The sequence below is a fragment of the Mus caroli genome, unplaced genomic scaffold (assembly GCF_978045245.1).
Source record: "Mus caroli unplaced genomic scaffold, Mus_caroli_1 scaffold_3, whole genome shotgun sequence".
In the NCBI taxonomy this organism is placed as follows: Eukaryota; Metazoa; Chordata; class Mammalia; order Rodentia; family Muridae; genus Mus; species Mus caroli.
The window spans coordinates 32,789,840-32,810,045 of NW_028227258.1; the positions used below are offsets into that span (position 1 = coordinate 32,789,840).

Consider the following 20,206-nt stretch of genomic DNA (forward strand, 5'->3'; position numbering starts at 1 on the left):
AGGATAGACACTACCTCAGAATGAAAGGCTGGAAAACAATTTTCCAAGCAAATGGCATGAAGAAACAAGCTGGAGTAGCCATTCTAATATCTGATAAGATTGACTTCCAACCCAAAGTCATTAAAAAAGACAGGGAGGGACACTTCATACTCATCAAAGGTAAAATCCTCCAAGAGGAACTATCAATCCTGAATATCTATGCTCCAAATACAAAGGCAGCCACATTCATTAAAGAAACTTTAGTAAAGCTCAAAGCACACATTGCACCTCATACAATAATAGTGGGAGACTTCAACACACCACTTTCACCAATGGACAGATCATGGAAACAGAAACTAAACAGGGACACAGTGAAACTAAGAGAAATTATGAATCAAATGGATCTGGCAGATATCTACAGAACATTCTATCCTAAAACAAAAGGATATACCTTCTTCTCAGCACCTCATGGTACCTTCTCCAAAATTGACCACATAATTGGTCACAAAACAGGCCTCAACAGATATAAAAATATTGAAATTGTCCCATGCATCCTATCAGATCACCATGGACTAAGGCTGATCTTCAATAACAAAATAAATAATAGAAAGCCAACCTTCACGTGGAAACTGAACAACACTCTTCTCAATGATACCTTGGTCAAGGAAGGAATAAAGAAAGAAATTAAGGACTTTTTAGAGTTCAATGAAAATGAAGCCACAACATACCCAAACTTATGGGACGCAATGAAAGCATTTTTAAGAGGAAAACTCATAGCTCTGAGTGCCTCCAAAAGGAAACTAGAGAGAGCACACATTAGCAGCTTGACAACACACCTAAAAGCACTAGAACAAAAGGAAGCAAATTCACCCAAGAGGAGTAGACGGCAGGAAATAATCAAACTCAGGGGTGAAATCAACCAAGTGGAAACAAGAAAAACTACTCAAAGAATCAACCAATCAAGGAGCTGGTTCTTTGAGAAAATCAACAAGATAGATAAACCCTTAGCCAGACTCACCAGAGGGCACAGGGAAAGCATCCTAATTAACAAAATCAGAAATGAAAAAGGAGACATAACAACAGATCCTGAAGACATCCAAAACACCATCAGATCCTTCTACCAAAGGCTATACTCAACAAAACTGGAGAACCTGGATGAAATGGAGAAGTTCCTAGACAGTTACCAGGTACCAAAGTTGAATCAAGATCAGGTTAATGATCTAAACAGCCCTATATCCCCCAAAGAAATAGAAGCAGTCATTAATAGTCTCCCAACTAAAAAAAGCCCAGGACCAGATGGGTTTAGTGCAGAGTTCTATCAGACCTTCAAAGAAGATCTAATCCCAGTTCTTCACAAACTATTCCACAAAATAGAAACAGAAGGTACTCTACCCAACTCATTCTATGAAGCCACAATTACTCTGATACCTAAACCACAAAAAGACCCAACAAAGATAGAAAACTTCAGACCAATATCCCTTATGAATATTGATGCAAAAATCCTCAATAAAGTTCTTGCTAACCGAATCCAAGAACACATCAAAACAATCATCCATCCTGACCAAGTAGGTTTCATCCCAGGGATGCAGGGATGGTTCAATATACGGAAATCCATCAACGTAATCCAGTATATAAACAAACTCAAAGACAAAAACCACATGGTCATCTCGTTAGATGCGGAAAAAGCATTTGACAAGATCCAACACCCATTCATGATAAAAGTCTTGGAAAGATCAGGAATTCAAGGCCCATACCTAAACATGATAAAAGCAATCTACAGCAAACCAGTAGCCAACATCAAAGTAAATGGTGAGAAGCTTGAAGCAATCCCTCTAAAATCAGGGACTAGACAAGGCTGTCCACTTTCTCCATACCTATTCAACATTGTACTTGAAGTCCTAGCCAGAGCAATTCGACAACAAAAGGAGATCAAAGGGATACAAATTGGAAAAGATGAAGTCAAAATATCACTTTTTGCAGATGATATGATAGTATATATAAGTGACCCTAAAAATTCCACCAGAGAACTCCTAAGCCTGATAAACAGCTTCGGTGAAGTAGCTGGATATAAAATTAACTCAAACAAATCAATGGCCTTTCTCTACACAAAGAATAAACAGGCTGAGAAAGAAATTAGGGAAACAACACCCTTCTCAATAGTCACAAATAATATAAAATATCTTGGCGTGACTCTAACTAAGGAAGTGAAAGATCTGTATAATAAAAACTTCAAGTCTCTGAAGAAAGAAATTATAGAAGATCTCAGAAGATGGAAAGATCTCCCATGCTCATGGATTGGCAGGATCAACATTGTAAAAATGGCTATCTTGCCAAAAGCAATCTACAGATTCAATGCAATCCCCATCAAAATTCCAAATCAATTCTTCAACGAATTAGAAAGTGCAATCTGCAAATTCATCTGGAATAACAAAAAACCTAGGATAGCAAAAACTCTTCTCAAGGATAAAAGAACCTCTGGTGGAATCACCATGCCGGACCTAAAGCTCTACTACAGAGCAATTGTGATAAAAACTGCATGGTACTGGTATAGTGACAGACAAATAGACCAATGGAATAGAATTGAAGACCCAGAAATGAACCCACACACCTATGGTCACTTGATCTTCGACAAGGGAGCTAAAAACATCCAGTGGAAGAAAGACAGCATTTTCAACAAATGGTGCTGGCACAACTGGTTGTTAACATGTAGAAGAATGCGAATCGATCCATTCCTATCTCCTTGTACTAAGGTCAAGTCTAAGTGGATCAAGGAACTTCACATAAAACCAGAGACACTGAAACTTATAGAGGAGAAAGTGGGGAAAAGCCTTGAAGATATGGGCACAGGGGAAAAATTCCTGAATAGAACAGTAATGGCTTGTGCTGTAAGATCGAGAATTGACAAGTGGGACCTCATGAAACTACAAAGCTTCTGCAAGGCTAAAGACACCATCAATAAGACAAAAAAACCACCAACAGATTGGGAAAGGATCTTCACCTATCCTAAATCAGATAAGGGACTAATATCCAATATATATAAAGAACTCAAGAAGGTGGACTCCAGAAAGTCAAATAACCCCATTAAAAAATGGGGCTCAGAACTGAACAAAGAATTCTCACCTGAGGAATACCGAATGGCAGAGAAGCACCTGAAAAAATGTTCAACATCCTTAATCATCAGGGAAATGCAAATCAAAACAACCCTGAGATTCCACCTCACACCAGTCAGAATGGCTAAGATCAAAAATTCAGGTGACAGCAGATGCTGGCGAGGATGTGGAGAAAGAGGAACACTCCTCCATTGTTGGTGGGATTGCAAGCTTGTACAACCACTCTGGAAATCAGTCTGGCGGTTCCTCAGAAAATTGGACATAGTACTACCGGAGGATCCAGCAATACCTCTTCTGGGCATATATCCAGAAGATGTCCCAACCGGTAAGAAGGACACATGCTCCACTATGTTCATAGCAGCCCTATTTATAATAGCCAGAAGCTGGAAAGAACCCAGATGTCCCTCAACAGAGGAATGGATACAGAAATTATGGTACATTTACACAATGGAGTACTACTCAGCTATTAAAAAGAATGAATTTATGAAATTCCTAGCCAAATGGATGGACCTGGAGGGCATCATCTTGAGTGAAGTAACACAATCACAAAAGAACTCACACAATATGTATTCATTGATAAGTGGATATTAGCCCAAAACTTTGGATACCCAAAATATAAGATACAATTTGATAAACGCATGAAACTCAAGAAGAATGAAGACCAAAGTGTGGACACTGTGCACCTTCTTAGAATTGGGAACAAAACACCCAGGGAAGGAGTTACAGAGACAAAGTTCGTAGCTGTGATGAAAGGATGGACCATTTAGAGACTGCGGTATCCAGGGATCCGTCCCATAATCAGCTTCTAAACGCTGACACCATTGCATACACTAGCAAGATCTTGCTGAAAGGACCCAAATATAGCTGTCTCTTGTGAGACGATGCCGGGGCCTAGCAAACACAGGAGTGGATGTTCACAGTCAGCTATTGGATGTATCACAGGGCTCCCAATGGAGAAGCTAGAGAAAGTACCCAAGGAGCTAAAGGGATCTGCAACCCTATTGTTGGAACAACATGATGTACTAACCAGAACCCCGGAGCTCTTGTCTCTAGCTGCATATGTATCGAAAGATGGCCTAGTTGGCCATCAATGGAAAGAGAGGCCCATTGGACTTGCAAACCTTATATGCCCCAATATAGGGGAATGCCAGGGCCAAAAGAATGGGAATGGGTGGGTAGGGAAGTGGGGGGCGCTATGGGGGACTCTTGGGATAGTATTGGAAATGTAATTGAGGAAAATATGTAATAAAAATATTTAAAAAAAAAAGAATTTCTGAAAAAAAAAAAATTCTAAGGGTACAAAAAGGTCCTCTCTGAGATTCTTCCTGCCTGGTTTTTGCCCTCCAGATTCCCCACATGCTGATGTTGAATCCTCATTTGCCCTTCTGGGCACTTGTTAGGTGTTTTCTTTTCTATGAATAGAAGGAATTCTACAAGTTTTACGTATTGTTTTAAGAATAGATTCTGATGGAAAACATAGTTATTTTAAATATCCCAATATGCTTTTAATTCCTAACAAAAATGGCAACACTTTCCAGCGTGTGTGTGTGTGTGTGTGTGTGTGTGTGAGGATCTCTTTGGTATGTTGAACTGGTAGTTTCTATTGAAGCCCTGTCAATTTTAATTGATGGTTTGATTGATTTACTTGTTTATTTTGTGACACAGGACTTTGCTTTATCTGCAGCATGGACTGATCTTTATTTATAATTACTGTCTCCGGCTTTCCCCTGCTTGGCTTACAGTCACATGACATGCTTGGCTGCCAACAGCTTCTTTCTTTAAACAAAGTCACTTAAACTTTTGTTTATATATATATATATATGTAGTGTGCATGTGTGCATTTTATTTGTAGTCAGCTCATGTGTCTTTTTATGTGTCTGTGTGTTCACATGTGGGTGCACGTGTGATTTGTGTACCTGTGGGCTGCAGTGCACGTGTGGAGGTCAGAGAACTAGGTGTAGAAGTTGGTTCTCGACTTCCACCATGTGGTTTCTGGTGATTGATCTCAGGTCATCAAGTTTGGCAGCCAGCAAAACCCTTACCCACTGAGTCATCCTGCTGGCCTGTGGCTGTCAACCTCCAAATTAAACAATACATTTATGTTTGCACAGTGTACTGTCTAGTTTTGTGTCAACTTGACACAGCTAGAGTTATCACAGAGAAAGGAGCTTCAGTTGAGAAAATGCCTCCATGAGATCCAACTGTAAGGCATTTTCTCAATTAGTGATCAAGGGGGAAAGGCCCCTTGTGGGTGGGACCATCTTTGGGCTGGTAGTCTTGGGTTCTATAAGAGAGCAGGCTGGGCAAGCCAGGGGAGACAAGCCAGTAAAGAACATCCCTCCATGGCCTCTGTATCAGCTCCTGCTCCCTGACCTGCTTGAGTTCCAGTCCTGACTTCCTTTGGTGATGAACAGCAATATGGAAGTGTAAGCTGAATAAACCCTTTCCTCCCCAACTAGCTTCTTGGTCATGATGTTTGTGCAGGAATAGAAACCCTGACTAAGACACACAGTAAATCGTTGCCACAGGTTCCCATTTTGTGGTCTGTTGGCTTTGTGAGGCTCCCGTGCCTTCATAACTGCCATCAGGATAGCAGCAAACACAGGACACAACTGCATGCATCTGACATGTGCACCAAATGTTTCTTTGAGAATGGAACACTCTTCCGCACACGAGACATTTTGTGTGTTCTTTTACATTAAAAAAGAACAAAAAACCCACATGTTTATCTACCCATTTCCAAGACCAATTTTTAAAATCAATTTCTTTATTTTCTTCTTCAGAAAATGATAAAGAAGAGCAATATAGTTAGTAATTCATACAATGCAGTTAGGAATTCAAACAAGACTCTTATGAAACAGAAACTATGGTGGGAATTAGAGAAACATCCAATTGCTTAGGACATGGCGGCACAGAGTCTACCGAGGAATGGTGACATTTTCAAGTTGATTCTATCAGAACATATACGAGGAAGATAAAATTATCTTCCAAATATAACCAGCCCAGATCACTCTCAACACTGTTTACAAGGCAAAGTGATGGGATTAGGTTTCAGAGGCTTTCCAGAGGCCCGGAGCTCCATGCTGTAAATCAGGTCTCCGTGGGGACTGGCGGGTGGGACACCACATGACATGGGGACTCTAGACCATAACTAAGAAACATACTCAGGAGTAGCTTCCAATGAGGAGAACTCCAAAAGGAAAGCGCCCAGTGCAACCTCTGAACACATTCTCTTCGTGGAAAAACAGTATTTTGTGGTCAGACATCATAAAGTGTATTGTTTTGTCCTTGAGACACAGCTTTGGTCTTGGGGCTTAGTCAGACAGGGACTGGCTCACTCAGGGTGTGATTTATCCATGTGTGGAGCGATTGCTGATGCATTTCCACTAACACTCTAAGATCCGTGGGAGGAAGAAATAGAGGCTTTGAAACCTCTTGTGCTGGCAATACGATTTTGGCCATATTTTAAAGGTTGGGAAAGCATTCTGAGATTGGTAGAAGGGTTTGGCTCCTTTGGCATAAAAGTTGATAAATGCATCTTTAAGATATTTAAGATTTTCACTGGTGGTGATACATGCTTTTAAATCCCAGCACTTAGGAAGCAGAGGCATGCAGATCTCTGTAAATTTAAGGCCAGCCTGGTCCATAGGTTGAGTGGACAACCTATGGCTACACAGGAAAAACCTTGCCTTAAAACAAAACAAAACAAAACAAAACAAAACAAAACAAAACAAAACAAAACAAAACAAAACAGGTATCTAGGTTTTTCATTTATATTATTTTAAAGTCATGTGATATTAAACAGGATGTGACTGACGGCATCAATAGACACAGAGGGGAGACAGTGCACAGGCCTGCACTACTAGACAAAGATATAAATAAGACCAGTATGGGCTGATGAGAGTGGAAGAATCAGTCTTCTTCAGGGGTGGGCCCCTAAGTGGTTATCCAAAGCCAAGTGATCAGACACACACAAGCAACACTAAACAAACATCAGGGGGCTCAACTCTCTCTGTGTCCGTGCTTTAATTAAAAATAAATTAATTAAGGGCTGGAGAGACAGCTCAGCGATTAAGAGCAATAACTGTTTTTCCAGAGGTCCTGAGTTCAATTCCGAGCAACCACATGGTGGCTCACAACTATCTGTAATGGGATCTGATGCCCTCTTCTGGTGTGTCTGAGGGAAGCTACAGTGTACTCATATATGTAAAATAAATAAATAAATAATTCTTTAAAAATAAATTAACTAAAAAATTATATGGCAGGAGAAGATTTTGTAAAATGGAGTAATGTTTGTGTTTTACCTGTATGAACCCAACTGATTGGGAAAAAAAAAAGTAGATAATGAAATTACATAGGGAAAATTGGAATGTTAGACATGTTCTTTGTTTGTTTGACACAGGGTTTGTTTGTGTAGCTCTGGCTGTCCTGGAACTAGGTTGGTAGACCATGCAGGCCTGGAACTCAGAGATATACATACAGCAGCCTCTGCCACTTGAGTGCTGGGATTAAAGGTATGTGCCACCACCACCTGGTTTAGACATATAACTTTTTTTTTTTTTTTTTTTAGGTTTTTGTATGTATCAGCTCTTGTGTTTAAAAAATGAGAGAAATCACAAATCCTACCTTTTCCTTTTAAACTTTTAAGAAAATTTTATTTATTTATGTATTTATTTACTGTATATGAGTGCTCTATCTGCATGTACACCTGCATGGCAAAAGAGGGCATCAGCTCCCATTGTAGATGGTTGTGAGCCACCATTGGTTGCTGGGAATTGAACTCTGGTCCTCTGTGAGCAGAGCTACATTGTGAGATCCTGTCTCAATACACCCCCCCCCCAAACTCCCCAAAGTAAACACAACTTTTTTAGACATGGTGGTTTAAACCAGTAACCCCAGCACGTGAGAAGCAGAAACAGGAGGATTTCTATCAGTTGGAGGCTAGTCTGGTCTACAGAGCAAGACTCTGTCTCGAAGGACCACAAAAAGTAATATTAACAAAATGCTTAGTTGAGTGGCTGGCATACATGATCACTTGTTTTGGGGGGCGTTGTTTGTGGTCTTTGGTTTTGTTTTATTTTTGTTGTTTTGAGGCAGAGTCTCTCTGTGTGTAACAGTCCTGAGTGTCCTGGAACTTCTATGTAGACCAGGCTGGCCTCTAATTCTCAGAGCTCTTCCTGCCTCTCTGCCTCAAGACCTGGAATTAAAGCTGTGTGCCACCACCCCTGGCTGATAATAGCTATTTTTTTTAATGACTAGCATAATATTTAAAAGATAATTTATTTCTTTGCTGTACTCTTTTATTTTTTGAGATCAAGTTTCATGTAGACCGGGCTGAGCTCAGGCTACGTGCTAGCCAAAGATGATTTTAGAACCCCGGATCTTTTATGAGTGCTCTATCTGCATGTACATCTGCTTTCCACCCCATTGTGCTGCAGTCCCAGGCCCCACTACTATGTCTGGTTTTATCCACTCCTGGATTCCATTCCTGTGGAATTCTGGCTCCTCAGATTCAAAACCATGGTTGTAGATATTTTAAGGTATTCGTAGCATTAAATTCTTCTAGATGTCTTCTGTACTTCGGGGGCTTGAAGTTCCATAAAAAGTACAGTGAAATGGCGACCTTGCTTTTCTCTCCTCTCTCCTGTACCTCATTTTATTACAAACATGTAGAAGATGGAATATGGGTGGAGGAAAGAGGAGATGGCTGAGAGAATATAATTTAATTTCTCTTCTGGCACTCTTGGGCAACGGGCTTTAATTAGGAGCTCAGATTGGTATTTAGTTACAAGGCTTATGGATCAAAGCTAATTTGTATGTCAGATGTAATTTAGATGGCTTCAGACTGTGTATGAGAAACAAGGATAGATTTTAGTGGTCTTGATTAGAGAAGCCTGTGGTTATTTTCCGGTCCATTGCACTAATACTTATATCTAACGGGAGCCAAGGATCACATGTGTAAGGGTTATCTTTGCAAAAATCAGCTGTCTCTGCTGGCCAGATAAGTCTTTCTACCAATTGTTCTGGAAAAGGCCTAGCATGCATCTCTTTATTTTCCTAATTAATGGGAAATGATATATTGAATTAGCCGGTTGGCTCCATTCTCATGTCTTTTTATTCACCACGATCTCACCCACAGATTACTACTCCATTATTTTATTTGCAGTTAATAAGCCAAGGAAATGATTTTGGGAGCTGATAGGCTTGTCAATGTTTTCCTTTAGCTTGGCTTAATTCAACTATCTATTCATCAGGGATTTTAAAAAACTACATCAGCTGGGTCAGGTCATACATATCTTTAATCCCGGTGCTGGAGAGATTGAGGCAGGGGGATCAAGAGTTCAAGATCATTTAGGGGTATGTATCATATTTGAGGCCAGTTAGGGTTACATGTGACCTTGTCTCATAAATATTACTTCTCTGTGATAAGGTAAGGATAATAGGAAGTGGTTACTGATAAGGGAAAGTATTTAGTGAATGTTCCGTAGAAGGCATCCAAAGCTAGGAGTCTCTGAGCTACACGCCTGGCTTAATTACTATGTGTATCTCCGCCCCAACTCCAGACGCCTCTGAGTGGGTAAGTCCCAGAGAAGGGTGGTTAGCTTGTACAAGACGACTCCGAGATTACAGATTTAGCATAGAAAAAATCAATTAAAAAGATTAGCTAGTTTGTAGAGAGTTGACATGGAGATCAACAGGTGGGGTGACACAGCTGTCCTTGGCCCGGAGAGGAGAATCTCTCACAGGTAAGGAAAATAGTATGTAATGCCTATAGCAACACCTTTCGGGGCTGATTACCACTTAGGGAAAACCTTACCCCTCCCCCAGGACTATGCTAATTAAAATGTATACAAGTTATTACACACTGTAGAAGCAGCTGTGTACCAGTGAGGAGGAGTCAGCTGCCGCTGCTATAACCACAAACTTACTGGCTTCAAATTGTTCCATTGGAGCCACTTGTGCTGGCGGGCTCTGCTCTCTGCTATCATCTGGGGCACACACTGGTACAGGCCCCCCAAATATGAAGTGTTGAAACTCCTCGCTGTAGTGCAAAAGAGCACGGGGCAAGTGTTTAATATGAAAGTCTTCTCTCAGGCAGTGACCAGTGTTTCCTTATTCACACTTCATCAGCCAAGGCAAGTGTAGGAGAGGGCAGTCCAAGTTATATTGAGACAGAAAACTCCATCAGTCACAACTAAAAAATATAAATTATATTTCCGACTAATCGTTAATGTCAGGGTTTTACAATCAAGAGATCATGTGAGCGAGAATCAACAGTTACTAACCACTAAAAGTGGTTGTTATGCATGCTTGTGTGGGCTTCCTTTTTGAGGAAGTCTATTTAAGGAGTTATCCATGAGCATCTGATGCCCTGAAATCAAAACAGATGTGTTATTTCCTGAAAGTATCTATAAAGTATGTTACCACTATAAAGGGGAAATTATTTCCTTTGTGAGTGAGTTAATGTATTCAAGGTGAGTATATTCAATGAAGACATATGAACCACCTCCCAAGAATCTAGCCTAACCCCAGTTTAAGAAGACCAGTCCTTACAATGCCTATAAGCCATGTCATGATGCTATTTTATAGATAGGCAGCTAAAGTTGGTAGGTCCCTATTCTCACCGTGCATGAGTGAGAAGCTACAGAGATTTCCCCAGAAGTCCTATGGGCATGCTGTTGTCCCCTCTCTGTTCCCTGACAGTGGACGTGTGGAGAGCCTGCACCCTATGTGGTTCAGGAGACAGGGACTGAGAAAGAAAGAGAGAAGCAGCAGGCCAGCTAGAATAGGGAAGGAGTCTCTGACCTTGGTCTTTTTCAGTAATCTTGAGTATAGTCACAGCAGAGCGAGCAAATTTTGTTAATGGCCTTTGGGGCTTTGGCTTTCAAAGCCCAGTGATCCTTGTTTTTCCTGGCTTTGTCAGAAGTTGGAGCTGATAGTAATCCAGAAGACACTGGAGCCCTTCTGGGTTGGTTCCCGGCAGAGCTGTCTCTGCCTAGATGTAGAGTGTACATCAGCTTTTATGAGTCTAAGCCCTGGGGAAGCTCACAGGCCCGTGGTGTTAGTCTTCGTTGCCTTAAGTGCTAATGGGCCCAAAAGGAGTTCTTAAACCGGTGACAGTTGGAGGGTGGCGCTTCAAACAAACAGAAGGCAGACTTTCTTTCAAAGATGAAGCTGCTTTCACTCGCTGCTTTTAAGATATAAATAAATGAGGTCTACCTAGCACACTAGGAATAGTACGGGGTCAACTAATTTGGGGCACATGACTGTAAAACTCTGAATTTCTTTAAAACTTACTACTAAACCATGCCAGATACTAGGCTGACACTCTTCCAGGTTGTGTTATTGAGTCCTCACTGCTGAGTTGGGAGCTGGGTGTCATTATCCCAATTAGAGGTAGGCAGATTGAACTCCAGTGAGACTACCTCTTTTCCCTAAATGATGGAGCTGGAAGACAGCGGTGTTCTGTGTTGGGCATCTGCTTGCTTTTGAGATACCCTTTATCTTCAGTTGTACATAGTTGAGTGGCTCTTTACAAGTTGAGAAGGAGCAGCTTAAAGTCTCCACTCAGTGCCCCCTTTTCAGGCCCCTTTCCAGTCAGTACTGGTTTGATTTGGTACAGAAAAAATCCAGCAGCATTGTTTTTCCTCCTCCTCCTCCCCTTCCTCCTCCTCCTTTCCTTCCTCTCCTACCTCCTCCTTCTCCTCCTCTTCCTCCTCCTCTTATTCCTCTACTTCTATTTGTTCTTTCCGAGACAGGGTTTCTCTGTGTAGTCCTGGCTGTCCTGGAATTCACTCTGTAGTCCAGGCTGGCCTCTAACTCAGAAATCTGCCTGCCACGGCCTCCCAAGTGCTGGGACTAAACATGTGCATCACCATACCCAGCTGTCATTATTGTTTTTATGAGTGGCTGAAGGCTCATTAAGCATATAATGCTGTAACATAATATTTTATGCTCTGTGAGGGCAGAGACCATAACTAAACATTTGCCTAACACCTATCATTCCTGATGTGGCATCTTTCAATTAAGGATTGATTTTATGAAGTATACCTATTTTATGGTTAGCCTTTTATTTTGCTCATTAAGAGATGCTATATGCCTTAAATTTTAATGGAAGTCTTTGTTTCCCAAGCATATTATCACCTAGGGTGCTTACAGTTCACTCTGAGTTATGCCACAAAATATCTAGAGCTATTTAAGTATATTTTCATACCCTTAAAATATGGGAAGATGAAGCCCATAGACAACTGGATAAAGAGCTATCACTAACTTGAACCTGTGACATTAGATGCCTGTAATTTAGCTGTTTCCAGACAGCTAGAAGACATGTGCTGTAAAATGAAGACATTATTATAACATGAAAATAAATAGGTGCAATGTATGGTGACCACAGAGTCAACATGGGGGAAGTGATGAGGCACACATGGGACCAAGTTGTCAGGTAGACGCAGTCCCCATGCAGGGTGTCTCACAGGTAGTCATGCTACACTCAGTACCTCACATCATCATTTAGAAACTTACTTCCAAATAGTGTATAGAGTTTGTACTTCCTGACTTGCAGGGTTCTTCTGAGGGTGAAATAAATGTATGCTAATATTGAGATTTGGTGTGAGCTGGGATTGCTATTCTCATCATGATCAATGCCTCTGAACTAGGCCTGAGGTCTTTCTAAGTCAGCATATGTACTTGAGGCTGGAGGAGTGGCTGAATGTGGAGGGCTGGCCTGGTATGTGATATTCTGGTTCAATCTTCAGAACTACAAAAAGCCAAACCTAACACAGATGTCATATTTTCCTTATTTCCCTAAAACATACTGTGACGAGCACAAGATTAAAGTTCCACAGAACATACTGTGGTGAATGCAGGAAGTACAATTCCCAAGTGTTAGGAAGTTTCTGAAATGTACAAGATTTACGTGGCTCCTCCAACTATACAAAAAGAGTAACACTTTGTGAGGAGAGGAGATTCCTCAGCAGAGCTGTCTCAAAGCTGTGCATGGAGCTCCAGGGATGCAGCTTTCAAGAGTTACCACCCTTGTTGAGGTGAGTTTTTTGGTGATGTACCCTCCTTAGAGTCATCCATGCTCTTGTATATAATGCCAGTGGTTCATTAAATTAGACCCAGGTCCATTGTTGGTGCCCTATCTAGAGTAAGTAGAGGTTTGTTCACGTATTCCCAAGAAACGTCACACAACATGGCTTTTGAAACTGGGGCTCCGTGCATACAAGGCAAGTATTCTACTTATAAATTCCATCTCAATCCCAACCCTTATCATTTTATAGCATACATTCCTAATGTATACATGTATATACATACTGGACACTCTTATCTTCATGTCTAAGATTAGGGAAAGGTAGGCAGTGGGAGATGAAGACAAAATACTTGTGGGTTGAGGGCAATGGGCTATCTAGTCATGTAGGATCATATAAAACATGCAATATGTAGCTACGGGTGGTCTGAAAAGCTGTTTAGGGACTGGTGACTGCCTTTGCTTATATTAAAACTAGCATCTTGGAGAAACCACGTGTATAGATACATAGAATATACATATATAATGTATGTATGCATTAAATATATCTTGAACATTTGAACATATCTATGTTCTATCTTCCTACTTTAAAATTAATGATACCACATCAAAACTTAGTTTGGATTAAAGTTTACCCTGTTTTATTTTTTTGTCTTTAAACAATGAAAACTTAACAGTGACTTTTTAATTAAAGCTGTGTGGGCCTGGTGAAGGAAGAGGCAGATTTATAAGCCAGAATAGAGTCCAGAAAGAATCAAATTATCTGATAAATGAGTAACTGTCTGGATTCTATTCAGAGTTGAAACACAGGAAACAGCTTTGATTATCTCTCAATATTTAATTAAAATAAATTCTGTCATCTCTCTTTCCTTGCCGTGGATATTTTCTCAAGTAATCTTCTACCTTTCTGGTCACTTTAATGGGATAAAATGGTCTCATTTATAAATATTAGAAGTCTTGACCAAATATAGAAAGCCTTTATCTAATTTAAAAGCTCTGTCTTTCCCTACCTTAGAAATGACCTGTGGCTGACTGTGGCATCATTGAGGCCGATAAGAGCTTCGGTTACACTTTCTTTCTTTCCTATTCCTTGCCCACCCTCTTGCTTTAAGTTCTTCTTCGGGTACAGAAATAGAGAAATGGAGGCTAGCTAAAGCATCGTTTCCTGTCCATTTTCTGAGGATGCCAGACTTGAGCGAAGGTGTTTCTGGGACTTCTCAGAGTCTCAGAGTCATGATAGCCTTTCCCCCTCTGCTGTGATGCGATGCTTGCCTTGAGCAGGCAATGGCTTCTGAGCCCTGAACATCAAGCTCATGGGACACGTGTGCAGCTAACTACTTGAAGCTGTGTTTCAGCTTAAAAGAAATTAGATTATTCCCAGCTGGGAAAACCTACAGACATCTCCAAAGATAATATCATGGTCCCTCTTTGTCCCACATGGCTTGCTTGGTGAAGAGTACCCCACTGCATTCTCTACCTAAAATGCAGTTCAGCAGAAACAGTTTCCCTAAAGCTAGTTCTTATAACTCCCCACAGGATGGGTTTCTGCTATGATCACTGGCTTAAATCCTGAACCAACAGAATTTTAGTCTTTATTCTTATTCAAATGAAATAATCAAGCGGATTGGGAAAAGAAAAAGCTCTTTCAAAATTGTATTTTGATATTAGGCTAAACATGTGGAAACAAAGCATTTATCTCTACTACGATAGGATATTCAAAAACATTCCTGAGCTGGGTTAATGATTAAACTGCAAAATAAAATGAACAGAAATGCTAGAAGACAACAGCACTGTCAGCTTTCTTCCAAGCAAGCCTTTCTAAATATGATGCTGATGCTAAGAAACCGTCAAGGGAAAGGAACCACCAGCTAGGGTTTGTAAAAATGAAACACTTCCACATGACAGGCACTGCTCACTTTAAAGATCAATCACATAGTGTGAAAGTAGTGGATAGAAAGTACTTAAATAGCATTCAGTATATAATGAGATCATTAAGCGGCATATGGACATGGCAGAGATGAACAAGGGATAGACGGAAAGAACTCAATGAAGTAGGTCATCAGTTGATCCACACACATAAACAACTGTGACTGAGAGTCCCACCACACAAATAACCTGTGAGTGGCCTGCTTCCCCTCCTCCTGAGTCTTATGCTCTGTCACTCTCTGGGTCATTTTGGACTTCCTCCATTGAATCTAATCTTTGTTTTATTCCCCTGAGTATATCCAGTACATGATGGTGCACAATGGGTGTTCATGCGTTTGTGGGATGATTGAATGAATAAATGAAAGCACTCACGGGAAGTAAATTGAAATACTTACAGGACAAATTACCTACCATATTGAAGAAGATTTAAAACTGAAAATACCAGCATGGGAGAACGAGGGTATTCTCATTCCTGAGGGGTGGTGGTGCACCATTTTGATTACATAATTTCGTGTTTAGAAATGTATCCCAAGACAGGCTGGAGAGTTGGCTCATGGTTAAGTATTTCAAGGACTAGGGTTCAAATCCCAGTACACACATGATTGTGCACAACTGTCTGTAACTCCAGTTTCAGGGGATCTGATGTCCTCTTCTGGCCTCCTGGGCAATGTATGAACATTGTACTCAGACAAAACAACCATATACATAATAAAATAAAATGTTAAAAAGGAAAGGTAGCTAAGAAAATTATTATACAAGTGTACAAAGATACATTTAGCCATTTAATGATATATTATTTTTTTAGGAAAATTATTACTCAGTGAGACATCTGTTACTAAATCAGAAATTGACATTTATAAGTCAATCAAACAACCATATATTACATAATCATTAAATCTGACTTTACAGACCTGTATTTATTGACTTGTATCTATATCAAATGTATTGACATGGTCAGGTAGAGTGGCTCCTGTCTATAATCCCAGCAGGTGGAAAGTGCCGGTGGGAGCTTTGCGAGTCCAAGGTCATCCACAGTTACATACTTAATTTGGAAACAATTCTGGCTACACGAGACCTGGTCTCAAAACTCAGTATAGAGTTTAATTCTGTTTTTGCCAGAAGCTTTCAAGGTTGGACGCTAAAATGTTGACCACAGTTAACCTGAGTCATTTGAGTGGTTGCTTTAGTTTGTATGCCCATTTTCACAGTCTGGACATTTTCTAGGAAGCATAGAAATTGAATAAAAAGCTAGCATGAATAGATTTTTTTTTTAAAAAGGGATTTAATTTAGTGTGTGCATGCGTGTGCGTGCTTATGCATGTATGCTGGGCATGCGCCCATGCCACACACTGCAGACACATGGAATTCAGAGGATAGCGTTTGCTTGTCAGTTTTCTTTTCCTGTACCTTCTAGGGCTCAAACTCCGATCTTCAGGCGTGTGCCGAGAGAGCCTTTACTACCGAGCCATCTCACTGGCCCCCATAATCTCCTTTTGAAGAACTGTTTAATTAATGTTTTCAAAAGGAAAACAGATAAAGTAATTGCTTTTTTAAGTTTATTTTCCTTTCTAGTTTGTGATTATTTTCTTATTTGTTGTTACTGCCACCTAGTGGCAGTATTATTATTTGAGACTGTAGCTTGTTTTTTTCCTACAGATGGCTATTTCAGAAGTGAAACAAACAAAACTCCAAACAAACAAACAAACAAACTTAGTGGCACATTAGCGAACACCTAACACCCATTCTCCAAAAGTAATATTCCCATAATTTATTCATAAATTTGTAAAAGTTCCCTTTAAAAGCACACTCAATTTATAAGTTATGAAATAACACTCTGCCTTAAAATTGCATATGGTTAATTTTTCACAAGCTGTTTTTGTCCTTTTTTTGTCTTTTTTTTTTTTTTTTTGTAGACAGGGTTTCTTTGTGTTGCCCCTGCTGTCCTGGAATGGCTCTGTAGATGAGGCTGGCCTGGAACTCACTGCCTCCCCGAGCGCTGGCGTCCAAAGGCATGTGCCCCCACCACCCGGTGCTTTCATGGATTTTTTATGAACTCTCGTGCCTGTTAGCACGCTGTGCTCACTTGTGATGGACAGAAGTTACATCCAGGGCACCAAACACATCCTTTTCCTATGATGACCTTTGTCATTGGGTCTGATAGGTCTGCTGTTGGACCGTTTCTCTTCATTGTACAAGCTTTATACTAGCCACAAATCCCATTCAGCCTCAGCACTACATGACGCTCCTGTGAGTAGCCGTTATAAGCCTTGACAACACGGGTGCCTCAGGCTTGCTAGCCAGGGCTTACGCCAAGCGGCACACTCAGACCAGTAAGTTCCTATTACATGGATAGTCCCACCACGATGGCTTTCAGGCTTCACTGTAAAAGCCGCACGCTGGATTTGGGCACACAGGCATCCAACACTACACTGTAATATTTTAGATCTGTGTAGGTGAATGCAGTAATTTTGATCTGTGTAGGTGATTGCTAATAACATCAGAAGCACAGATTGTAGTACAATACAGCAGATGCCGCGAAACCAATAAGGAGTGATGTATCTGAAAGATAGAGTTAGTTTCATTTGAGATATAATTTAATTATAATTCTATATATCGTAATTACCAAACAACCGCTCTGTAGTAACCTTCAAAATTGAACCCATGGCTTTTCCAGGCTTCCATGAGCAAGACCCATAACCAGTGCACATGGTTGCTGCCTTTGCTTTCCCTATTGTCTTTATTTTTCTGGAACAACTATAGAACCATGGAAGAGACCTATTCCTGGATTTTCTAACTTGTACCCAAGCAGCATATGTTTCGTTGCTGTCTGCCAACATGCAGGTTGAGGATGTAATAAGTGTCTTAAAGTCCTGCTCTGTTTGTTTGTTTGTGGAAAGGAGAAAATGTAAAAGATACAATGTAAAGCTCTGAAGAATTGAATAGAGTTATCACTATCTAGTCATCACAACTGAATCAACCCCTGCGGCCGGATGTGGCTCAGTGATCTAGAACCTACCCACTACACACAAGGCCCTGGGTGTGACCCCAGCACCACAAATCAATAAATGAACGAAGAAAGAAAGAACGCAGTCAGCACCAGCCTTTGAGAATGCCTTGATCACCCAAAGTAGGTTGAATTCAATTGAAATCTAGATTTAAATAAATCCAATAATAAACAAATACCATTCCCTTACATTAAAAAATGTTTTGTTTGTTTGTTTTTTAAACAGTGTCTCATGTGGCCTAGGGAAGCCTCAAATTCGCTGTGTCAGAGGAGGACCTCAACCTTCTGATTCTCCTGCCTCTACCTCTGAGTGAGGGCTTTACAGGACAAGACGCAGAGCCTTGTGCATGCTAAACAAACATTCTACCGATTGCACTGTACCCCCTAGTCTATATCTTGTTAAGATTTATTCTTTAAATAATAAAACATTGTTCATTTTAATCTCAAATATCTAACTTGTTATTGTTTTCTATAATGCTAGCACTTGAACAGTAACAAAACAGTTGATTTAATAGACTAGTTTGCCACATTTGTTTCCCTACATGCCTTGCCTTGCGCCTTTCAACCTTCTCAAGTTCCCCGGGAAGATATTTAGTTCATTGTCATGTTCCTTCACAAAAGGACTTCTAGATTCTCCCGTGTGCTCCCTGCTGCATACAATGCTTGTGCAAACAATGCTATTTGTACTTCCGGGTCAGTCCTGTATCAATCACCTTGTCATCTTCTAAGGTCTGTTACACTTATGTCCATAACTCCTATTATTTTTAATAGGGAGCCTAATGGAGATGAATGGGCTGCAGACAAGATTCCATTGCAAGAATATCTCCACAAAGGAACGTTCCGGATGGAAGTTATTTCCTTCTTTGGCAGAGAGCCTGGGGGGGAGGGGGGAGGAAGTATTTGTCTTGTGTAGTGACAGGGGATTCTGTGTGAAGAAAATCAAGGGCTTCCCTGGATTACACAAGTCAACTTGACAATAACAACTCAGCAGTGGGTACCAGTCCATCCTATGTAGGAGGATGAGAACTGGCCTGAAGTGTGATTCTTCATGGGTACAGAGTAGTGTACACTGCAAGCTTCCTCACTTCAGAATCATCAGAATCAACTAAACTATGAATGTCCAGACTCTGGAGCCCACAGGGAGATAAGGGAGCACGTGGTTTTAGCCCATGTTCGTTCACTCGCAACAGGTCTCCTTGACCAGGAGTGGAGACTCCCAGCGGCTCATCAGCATACCACGGTCAGTCTCAACAGCATGGAGCAGCCCCATCTCTCATCTTCGTCCTATAAGGTTGGAATCAATAGGGAGAGGACTCAGACACCAAAGTCTGAAAAACATTTTTAAGAATTGCTGATTTACTGGAAAGAGGAGAATGACAGACTTCACTGACATTAATATTTTTTTAAATTAGTATTCAGAGTATTAGATATCATTATGGCATTTTTGAACAAAGTTTGTTTTAGAAGATTTTCCTCCTACTTCATGTCACCCATTTCTGTCCCCTCCCCCCTTCTCACGCTCTCCCTCCCTCCACATCCTTTCTCCCTTCGTATTACATGTGGCATTTTGTCTGCCTTTAGCCCTCCCTAGCATCTGTTGTTACTCTTTCTGGGTTTTAAAGCTGTATCAACATTTATATCCATTCCTGTATATGCAAGTATATATGACAGGCTAGGATATACCCATGAGAGAACATGCAGTGTTTGCCTTTCTGAGTTTGGGTCATCTTGCTTCCTGTTATTCCTTCTGGAACCATCTATATGAATTAAGAAGATATGTGGATGGTATACATCTGTATATCATGTCCATGCCTCCTGACCTCAGGGTTCAGAAGGGGGTGGTTTGGATGCTCTGGAACTGGAAGCATGGAGGACTGTGAACGGCTGTGTGGGTTCTGAGAAGCAGACAGCAGTTCTATGGGAGAACAGCCAGTGCTCTGAACTTCGGATCACCTCTCCAGCTCTATCTACAAACATTTTTATTTTTTAAAAATAATTACTTTATGTATGTGAGTACATTGTAGTTGTCTTCAGACACACCAGAAGAGGGCATCAGATCCCATTACAGATGGTTGTGAGCCACCACGTGATTGCTGAGGATTGAACTCAGGACCTCTGGAAGAGTGGTCAGTCCTCTTAACCGCTGAGCTATATCTT

At 40.7% G+C, this 20,206-nt stretch overlaps 1 protein-coding gene and 1 long non-coding RNA gene across 2 annotated transcripts in view; one reads left to right on the top strand and one right to left on the bottom strand.

Moving 5' to 3' along the window:
- The window catches only part of Ank2 (ankyrin 2), a 605,825-nt gene that overhangs the window by 197,402 nt on the left and 388,217 nt on the right, over positions 1-20,206 (top strand). The gene's annotated exons all lie outside the window — the stretch shown is intronic.
- Positions 10,286-11,155, bottom strand: LOC147005447 (uncharacterized). Its single transcript, XR_015046668.1, has 2 exons — positions 10,896-11,155; positions 10,286-10,461 (listed from the first exon to the last, which is right to left on the bottom strand). It is a non-coding gene; the product is annotated as an uncharacterized LOC147005447 (long non-coding RNA).